The sequence below is a fragment of the Balaenoptera musculus genome, chromosome 7, assembly GCF_009873245.2.
Source record: "Balaenoptera musculus isolate JJ_BM4_2016_0621 chromosome 7, mBalMus1.pri.v3, whole genome shotgun sequence".
Classification (NCBI taxonomy): Eukaryota; Metazoa; Chordata; class Mammalia; order Artiodactyla; family Balaenopteridae; genus Balaenoptera; species Balaenoptera musculus.
In genome coordinates this window covers 77,465,160-77,472,891 of record NC_045791.1, presented here as the reverse complement: position 1 = coordinate 77,472,891, position 7,732 = coordinate 77,465,160, and positions in this window count along the sequence as shown.

Here is a 7,732-nt window from a genome sequence, read left to right as displayed (position 1 = left end):
ACAACCCTTTTAAAAATATTAATCACACTTTTCCTATATTTTCATCAACCAAGTGATTCTAGAAACTGAGCTAGCAAGCAAGAGTGTTTCTCACTTTCCTTCCACTTCTCCAGACCTCATGTCTCTGTATAAGCCCAGGGACTTGCCGCTCAAAAGCAGAACTCTCCTTAAAGATGAAGGAGGGGAGAGAATGAGTAGGTGAAAGCGGAGTTCTCTTTGGCAGAGGTATTGGGAGTGGAGAAGGGGGCAGGTTGTGCAGCAAGGAGGAAAAAACTGGGAAATCACACCGGAATGTATTCAACCCAAGTACGTTTCTAATTAACCATTTCTTTGCCAATATCATTTAGGTCCTGTACCATCTTCAACAGATGTCATCCACTCTCTGAGGGGATGGGAAGCACGGTAATGTCTGAGGCAGCACATGCCAATTTTGGACAGCTCTGACTCTTAGGAATTTCTTCCTATTGTGTCAGCATCTTCTCCTTAGAAACTTCGCCTGCATCTGCCTCCGGGAGCACTGGGTCTTCATTATCTCTCATAGAAGCACATGAATACCACATAGCTCCTAAACCTCATTTTTCCTGGTTAAAGCTCCAGTTCCCTCAATCAATCTTTATATGACATGATTTTTCAGACTCTTCTCTCTCTTAGCTGCCCCTCTGGATGCTTCCTAGATTTTCAATGTTAAGATGGCTCAGAACTGAACTGAGTATTCCTGCCAGACTGTCTGCCTAGTACCTAGTAAAGTGGAATTACTCCCATTTTGTCCTATGACTCATGCTTATTAGCATGACAATCATATTTTCATTAGCTTTTTAAACCATCACATTGCATGATTTGCCCATATTGAGATTATAGCAACTCAAATCTCGTGGTCTTTTTCTTTACAATTATTACCAAACAAGGACTTCTCCATCCTTACTTTTTCATCTTTATTGTTAACTTTTATCTGGCCCACCTATAGTTCTGGCCTTTCAAAATCTAGCTGTCTGAGAATCACATAAAATATCAAGGACCCAGAAATATTAAAGTTCTAATATAAAATAACTGCTGGTGAGTGAAAGCAATGAAACCAAATAAACATACATTTAAATAAAGATAACTACTGTTACATTCATACAAAATTGAATGCAAAAATAAAATAATTCTTTTGAAAGGAAATATTAAAAATTATTTTAAAGTTATAAAATGAAATGCTAACAATTTAGTAGTAATGATTGAGATATAAATCCCAGATTGTTATCAGTAAAGGCCAGCAGTGTATGGGGGAAAGGCTAGGGAGAGTAAAAACATGCCAAATTCCTAATATCACATAATGAGAATCAGTTTTGTTTCATTCATGAATTTGATATTTTGTGAAATATAGGTTCACATATGATTTGAAAAACTTAGCAGCAACCACAAGTAAAATTAAAAATATAGGATGTCCATGTTCCAAATCACTATGGAAGATAAAAGGAATCAAAACACCAGTCATAGAGCAAAACCAGGCACACACAAAATAAACAGCAAAACATTACCCCAAAACAAAAGGAATAAACAAAACACTAGAGGAAAGGTCAAATATCAGATACGACAATTGAAGTAAATTTTGTAAATGTTCCAGTGAAAAAGCATACATTCCTTAGGATAAGCTTTAAAAAAAGATAAGAACTTTTAAAAACGACGAATAAAAGAATAAGTAGATTTAAAACAAAGTGACGCAAAAGTTTAATAAAAAACATAAAACATCACAACAGAGCAGAAAATGGTTACTATCTTTGACATATAAAGACCACATAATAATTGTCAAGGAAAGTAATAAATTTCCATTAGAAAAATGTATAAAAGGCAAGAACAGAATTCACCAAAGAAACACAAACGGTAATATTTATATGGAAGAACATTTAATGTCACTGTAGTCAATGAAATTCAAACCAAACAAAAAGAAAATTTGAGATTTGTTTATTTGCTTGCTTGTTTTGGCCTACCAAATCAACAAAGAATTTGAAAAGGAAATATCATTTTGAATGAGGGTAAAATGGGCTTTTTCTCAAACCACTGCTGGTGGTAATGCAAATTGGTGCAAGCCTTCTGAGTATAAGTTCAGTACTATGTATCAAGAATCTTTAAAACATGTTTTTACTCAATTATTCCACTTCTAGAAGTGTACTCTAAGGAAATAAAAACACAGATAAATTTCTTCATAGTAAATTGCAAAATTTTTTATTAAAAAATAATTTAAAATTTCAGAATAATAGAGTAATAATTAAATAAATTATAATGTGTGACCAGTTCACTATGTTTGTAGAGTTTTTCATGTCACGGAGTGAAAGATTATAATCAAATGCCAAGTAAGTAAAATGTATGATTTCAATCCTGTAAATTGTGTGTGTGTGTATTTCCTCAGTTCTAAGGTACATTTTTCATATTTTAGTGCTTCTTATTAGGGTGAATTATACATTTAATACAATTCCTTTCTCAGCCCCAAAGTTGTTTTTAAATTGATGCATTATCTCACAATGAATTGCATCTTGAAGTCAAAGATATACTGTGTGTCCACATGCTTTAAAAAATTGCTTATATATTTAGAAAAGAAATGTTTTTAATAGAAAAAAGTCCGCTGTGGCATACCTTTAAAGGTTGCTTCTCACGTTGGTATTTAAAGAGGCTCTCTTAGAGGAGTTCCTCTCTGCCATGTTGACGGTATGTGCCTATTACCTGCTTGTCTATTTACCTTACTAAAAAGAGAATGAAACCCACTTGGAGTGGATTCTCATTATGAGTAAACACTAGATCTTACTCATCAGATCAGCATTTTGTTTTGTAAGGGCAACAGACTACCCATTTAATAGTCCTTTCTGGAATTTTGCAAGATAACAACAGTATGTCTACTTATTTACTGTTTCTAGAATCTGCTCCCAAACCCCATATTGTCCACCTTCTGAAAATCCAAAGGCTTAGTTATTTCAGTCTCCTGACATACCTCAGGGTCTCCTTGATTCAATGATGACCCCAAGTCACCCCACAATCATGCCTACAATTTCCTTAGAATCCTGGGGTGCAAGTCCTCTGGAGATGGAATGTAAGATTCATTTAAGCAGACCATTCTTTTTGGAAATTTGTGTACCCTTTTAATCCATGCTGGATTTCCTAAGTTTTGAAGATAATTTTCCTTCATTGAAATACTTCTCTCATCTACTAACATTATACCGTCATTTCCAGTATTGTACATTTTACTTTCTTGTTCACATCTGTGATCTGAACAGAGTTGAAATGATAGGTTTTATTGCCTTTGTCACTTTTGTAAGCTTTGGCTTATCAGCACATTAACGATTCTGACAATTTTCTTATACATTTCACAATTTGTGTCCTTGGTTACATGACCTTCCTTGCATTTATATATGTATTCTTTCAAAATCTAAACTCATCAGAGGGTTTCTGGGCAGCCTTACTGACGTCTTTATCTCCACATTTATTCATCATAATGTGGTCAGAATTTCATTTTAGACCCCCATCTCTCTTATGCCATGTTCTCTTTCCAAGTCTCTCTTTACAAAACCATATTTGAACTTTCTCTAAGCTGCTTTACAAACTTTTTTTAATTCCTAAAGCATTGGGTACATGCCTGACTGATCAAAAATCTACATCTTAGATATTAGCAATTCCAAGATGGCATGATCACTTTCTCCTGCAGTCCCTACTGCTTTTATGGTTCCAGAAAATGAAAGATTTAAATGAATAGTATACTTTGTCAAGATAATTAGGCTCAGTAATTGATATCGGTGCGTAGTTTTGTAGCAGGGGTTTGCTAGGTCCTGATTGCTCAGTTTTATTCTGTAGCACAAAGTGAGAGCTGTCAATTTTGGGTTTTGCCCTTAGGGAAATGCAACATGACTGGTCCGGCAACTTCAGCTATAGCTTCATTTGAAAAGCTTTAAGGTCTACATACACAGTGTATAAGAGCATACATAGTACACACAAAGCGCATTGAAATCAAGACTCCAAAGTACCTCAACATGCTTCTCCAGGGCCCTGTAATTCATGACCACAATGAGCAGAACAGCAGTGTTCCTTGTTTATTCCATCTGAGTAACCCAATAGTAGTAAAATTAAAACGTTATAAACAAGAAGACATTGAACTCTTTAACAAATTCAACTATGTTGTGAAAAAGCCCGAATGGGTTTTTCAATGCAGACATTTTGTCCAGACGCTTAATTTGTTTGTCAGACCCAAAATGTGGGAGTTTCAGCAATTGTTACTTCTTTTCCACGTGGGACATAACAATATAACAACTTATATTGTTAGCGTTTTGTCCTAGCCTTCTCTTTTAGTTTTTGGTTGAATTCTCAATTGAAATGATGATGTGTGTGATAGCTAAAGAGCATAAGTTAAGATATTTAACATCTGTTAGATGAGTGTTTGCCTCAGAAAGTCCATTGCGGTGAAGGAAGAAAATATTAGAACTTTAATTTATATTCATTTTTTATCTCTTCAATTTTTATTTTTATGGATTTTTATAATATATATAATATAGTAATACATTTATAAAAATATATTAATAGGTACATGTAAATATATCACAGGGGTTAAAATTTTTTTTTCTTAAATTTTTATTTATTTATTTATTTATTTTTGGCTGCGTTGGGTCTTTGTTGCTTCTCACAGGCTTTCTCTAGTTGTGGTGAGCAGGGGCTACTCTTCCTGTGGTGTGCAGGCTTCTCATTGCGGTGGCTTCTCTTGTTGCAGGGCACAGGCTCTAGGCACGAGGGCTTTAGTAGTTGTGGCACATGGGCTCAGCAGTTGTGGCTCATGGGCTTAGTTGCTCCACAGCATGTGGGATCTTCCCAGACTAAGGCTTGAACCCGTGTCCCCTGCATTGGCAGGCAGATTCTTAACCACTGCACCACCAGGGAAGTCCCTAAAATTTTTTGATTGCAGTACATGATCAAAAAAGTTGGGAAACATGGTGTTTTATATAAAAGTGGTCCCCAACTTTTTTATTATATGTATATATATATATACATACATACATATAATACACATTTATATAATATAATACCTATTCTCCCAGACCTTGGAACTTATATTTTTCTACATTAAAAAATGGAGTCTCAGGAATTCCCTGGCAGTCCAGTGGTTAAGACTCTGTGCTTCCACTGCAGGGGGCATGGGTTTGATCCCTGGTGGGGGAACTAAGATCACGCATGCTACGTGGCACAGCCAAAAAGAAAATAAATAAATAAAATAAAATAAAATAAATAAAAGGCAAATTTAAGGTTATTATTATTAAAAAATGGAGTCCCTTAGTATTTACTGAGAACACAAGAGAAATAAATATGCTAGAGTATGGAAAAATAACTTAAATTAAAATAGGACCAGTGAGGTTTGGTAAACATTAGAATAGGCTATAGAAGGAGAGACTTCTAGATCTCCCTCAATATTTGTTCTTTCTTCTTCCTTAGTAGCGGAACCTATGGCTTTTAAATTGTGTACGTTCCTGTTTCCCATACTACCAGTGCTATTTGTAACTAAGTCATAACTCATGGGATGTAATCAGATGTGCTTTGGCTTATCAGTGCATTAACCATTCTGACAATTTTGTGTGCAACTTCTGAGATGTGTCCTTACAAAGAAGAGGCATGCCATTCTCCCCTTCCTGCTGGCAGCAATAAGGATGTGGTGGCTAAAGTCAAGCATCCATCTTGAACCATGAGGAAGAAGCCACACACAGAGGAGGATGGAGCCAAAGACAGAAGGACCATGGACTCACTATGCCAGCTCTGGACTGCTGACCTCCAGATTGCCATTATAGAGGGAGAAATTAACTTGTATCTTGTTTAAAGCCCTGTTGTTTGGGGTTTTCAATTATCCACCACTGAATCTAATCTAGTGCAATAGTTAATTGAGACCGTGAAATATTTCCTTGAAGTACAGTATATTGAAGATTGCATACACTATGAATTTAGTTATATACACTTATTATTCCACCTTCATTGAATATTAATGAGTATATGCAGAGGAAAAGATACAATTTCTTATAGTTAAAATAGGAGATATGAATACAAACAACAGTAAAAAGTAAGAGAGGTACAATAAAAGAACTGGAGTTTAGGATGGAAAGAAGACATTATTAGGAGGAGAGAACATTTGATCTTGGCCTGAAGCAACAAGATGTGGCAGGGTTGGGGGGTGAGGTGGTCACAAAGGCACGTGTTGAGAAAGCATGAAATGTTCATAAGGAAGGGTAAATAGATGGGAGGGAAAATTGTCCCCAGCTCGGTCTGAAATAAAATGGTTTTTGTATGTGAGACAGTTCACAACCAGCTTCCTTCTGGAAAGAAATGAGCATTCCTGATAAGTGCTTAAGCAATTTTCTGATGAACTTGAAGGCAATGAAGAGCTCTTCTGGGAAGTCAACTCCTCACCCTCTCATCTGATGTTCTTTAAGCAGATGATTTTTTCCTGAATTCTGCATAAAATTTTTATCTAAACAATTTCTGTTCCTAAAACACATCCTTACCAAGAGTGAATCTTTGAATTAGCCTCTTTGGACTTCTTGCCTAGTGGCAAGAAAGAAATAAAAATTTAGGCATGAGATTTTTCTAGCATAATCAATGTGTGCATATGAGAGCCTAGTAGTTGGTGAACCAGGTTAAATAATATTTGAAGCAATGAATACTGGGCTAAGGAGTTAAATCTCTTTGGTGGGGAGTGTGGAGCCATTTAAAGTTGCCAGAAACACAGTAGATGTTCAAATGCATAGTTGTTGAACTGCGCTGAGGAGTTGGATGCAATCCCAGTAGTGCCATAGGGCCACTTGGCCAGGGACTACGTGCTGGGTAATCCGGGCAATCTGAGCTGCTTGTCCACCACTTGACTGAATCTGGGATGTGAAGATCACCAGTGACCTCCTGGTACTGCCCTGTGACTTGGGCAGCACCAATCCCAGCCTTCATGCTTCTTGACCTATGTGGTTCATTCACAGGGGTGTCTCCCCTCTCCGTATGAAAATCTCCCCTTTTGGGCTGTCATGACATTGTACTGTCCTGATTCTGTTTTCCTCTCTACTTTCCTGACTCTTTCATCACCAGTCCTTTGTCTCTTCAGGGACTTTCTTCCTTCTTCCAGCCTCTGGATGCAGCCTTCCCAAAGTGCTGTCCTCTGCCTTCCTCTTTCTGCACATGCTTCCTCTTAGAGTTTTCATACCTGATGGTACATCAGGACCTCCTGCGGTGTAGTAATATCTTTCACCATATGCAACGTAAGAGCTGTTCCTATTAGCACTATCTTGAAAACAGTAGGATAGATTGCCATAGATTTGGGTTGGGCTGAGATTTACGTGGATGCATGGGGGGTGGACCAAATCACATCTCAATAATTTATCCCTAGATGAGGATCCTATGCTCAGGTCTTTGTGTTTTAACCCCAGGAAATCTTTGTCTGACTTTAACACTAAAGAACTACCTTAGGGAATGCTTTCCAAATTAGTATTAACAATATAGCTTATGGCACATTTAAAACAGGTGCAATTGAAAGTCTCATTTTGCAAGCCTGTGAAGTAGAATGAAAATATATAGTATGATTTTATCAAGGTATTTTTCCTTCCCGTATCTATTTCATCTCTATGCCTTGTTTATGCTTCTAATGGTGCAGTCGTCGCAGGGAATTGTAATTTTGACTGTGAACTCCTTGAAAGCATAGACTATATCAGTTTGCTTCTGTATTGTTTAACGCATGCTTAGCATACAG